Here is a 2,507-nt window from a genome sequence, read left to right as displayed (position 1 = left end):
AAATGCTCTGGCCAATAAGGAATTAAAATCTCACAATGAAATTATAAATCCAATCCTCATGCAGACATTATATTAGATTATGTTTTAATTGACTCCAACATATACATAGATGGGGAATATTACAGTAGTATGTTGAATATTTGTTTAAATATTAATATTGTAAGAGGGGATACGAAAAAGCAAACATTGACAAAGTGCAACACTTGGCCAAACTCTTCAAACCCTTTTTAACTTCTAGCTGACTGATGAGAATGGCTATCATTTCTCAGATAAATAGCATATTAGACTGATAATTCAAGGAATCAAGCAGAAAGAATCTCATTTATTGATTCATAGATTTTTGTCATACTAAAAATACTATTTTTTTCTCAAATAATCACTATAATACTGTGTTAAGACTTCATTCTTTTGGATTTAGTTGTTGAAGTTCTTTACCATATAGCAACCATAAATCACAAAGATAAATAAATAACTAATAAATACCAAGTTCTCAGCATTTTTAGATGAAAGAATATTTAAAGTATATACAATAATTTTTATGCAATAATTTTTCTAATTATAATTTTAAGAATTACTTTTTTTTCCTTTTTACAATTTGTTAACAGCCAATTTTTGGAATTCAGTAAGTTTGAAGTGGGAAGGAACAGACCTGTTGCTCTTGTTCTGGTGCCTCCAGAAATGGGCTTAGAGTCAACTATAGCATTTTGCACTCAGTCTGTGCACTCTGCAAGTTTTAATTTATAAAGATGTTTGAACACACTCAAAAGGAATTATGGGAGCAGAACACATAACTATATAAATATATAAACAAATAAACAAGCAAACACATACATACATACATAACATAACGTAGATACATACATCAGCAAGCCAGCCAGCCAGATAAGCATGTTTCTCCACCCTGACTACCATCTCTTTCACAGAAGAGCACATGGCCAATATCATCAAGTTATAAAATGAAATTTTTTGTTCATTGAATATGGTGGAAACAAAATTGATGAGGTCTCTCTGGGGAAATCTATTGCTATCAGGAACGATAAACCACTGATGCATAGTTGAGGACCTCATAAGTAGAAAGCAACTTATTCAGTTTGGGGATTTATTTGTTTAGGGGGTGACTTAGAGTAAAAAAGAAATATAAGACATTTTATTCATGTCTTTTAATATTTTAAATTTATTTTTAATTTTTATTTTAGAGAGAGAGAGGACGAGCCGGGAGAGGAGGGGAGGAGGGGAAGAGGGAGCAGGAGAGAGAGAATCCCAAGCAGGCTCCATGGTCAGAGCTGAGCCCGACACTGGGCTCGATCTCAGGACCCTGAGATGATAACCTGAGTCAAAATCAAGAGTCAGATGCATAACTGACTGAGCCACCTAGGTGCCCCATTCATGTGTTTTTAAATCCAAGAACATAAGATATAATAATCATACATGGTAAAAATGAGAAATTATAAACTACAGTTTTATTGGGGTCCATTTCCAAAAGAAGCTGAACGGAAAGAGAAAGGAATATTCCATTCATACTGCTTTTTTAGAAAAAGAAAAAGTCCTGGGGCCACCGGGGTCGGTGAAGGATCTCAAGATGGCTGTGTGAAAACTTGCTCTAAAAACCATTGACTGGGCAGCTTTTTGGGAGATCATAACCCGAAACCAGAAGTTTATTGCTAACTCCCTGAAATCCTGGAATGAGACACTGACCTCCAGGTTGGCTACTCTCCCTGAGAAACCACCTGCTATCGACTGGGCTTACTACAAGGCCAATGTGGCGAAGGCTGGTTTGGTAGATGACTTTGAGAAGTTTAATGCCCTGAAGATTCCTGTGCCAGAGGATAAATATACTGTTCAGGTGGATGCTAAAGAAAAAGAAGATGTGAAAAGTTGTGCTGAGTCTTTGTCTCTCTCAAAGGCCAGGATTGAGGAATATGAAAAAGAGCTGGAGAGGAGGAGGAACATAATTCCATTTGATCAGATGACCATTGAGGACCTGAATGAAGTCTTCCCAGAAATCAAATTAGACAAGAAGAAGTATCCCTATTGGCCTCACAAGCCAATTGAGAATTTATAAACGAGTTGGGGAGAAAGCTCTGGCCCTCATATTGTAAATGCTGGACATTAAAAATAATTATATGGTAAAAAAAAAAAAAAAGAAAGAAAGAAAAAGTCCTAAAAGTTTAAAAATACACAATTTCTAGGACTGTAATTTTCTAGGCTTGAGATGTTCTTCCCTGACATAAAGAACATAGGAAGAGTAGATACTGCATGGGAAAAGTGTGACTGCTTATTAGCATATTAGCATAAAATTCCCTGCGGTCATTTTAAGTGGACTAATCCAGAGGGCTTTAGAAAGAAATCTAGTCTGGAAATAAGTGATTATCATCAGCACAGAGAAGGCAGTTTGGGCTTAGGTAATTTAATCGGGTAGCCTTCATGGATAGTCCAGAGCTGTGTCCACTCGAAGTGAGATGCCCAAACATTTGAGGCTTTACATTTTGCTACTTACTGTCGCTCAC

The 2,507-nt window shown here is 36.1% G+C and overlaps 1 pseudogene; it reads left to right on the top strand.

Annotated features, from left to right (window-relative positions):
• Positions 1-1,579: 1,579 nt before the first annotated feature.
• LOC123853191 (ATP synthase subunit d, mitochondrial-like) lies at positions 1,580-2,062 on the top strand (annotated as a pseudogene).
• The last annotated feature ends 445 nt before the right edge of the window (positions 2,063-2,507 follow it).

This window comes from Mirounga angustirostris, unplaced genomic scaffold (genome assembly GCF_029215605.1).
Source record: "Mirounga angustirostris isolate CCGP_5_RB_7025 unplaced genomic scaffold, mMirAng1.0.hap1 SCAF_7, whole genome shotgun sequence".
Lineage (NCBI taxonomy): Eukaryota > Metazoa > Chordata > Mammalia > Carnivora > Phocidae > Mirounga > Mirounga angustirostris.
This window is presented reverse-complemented; position numbering and strand designations above follow the sequence as displayed.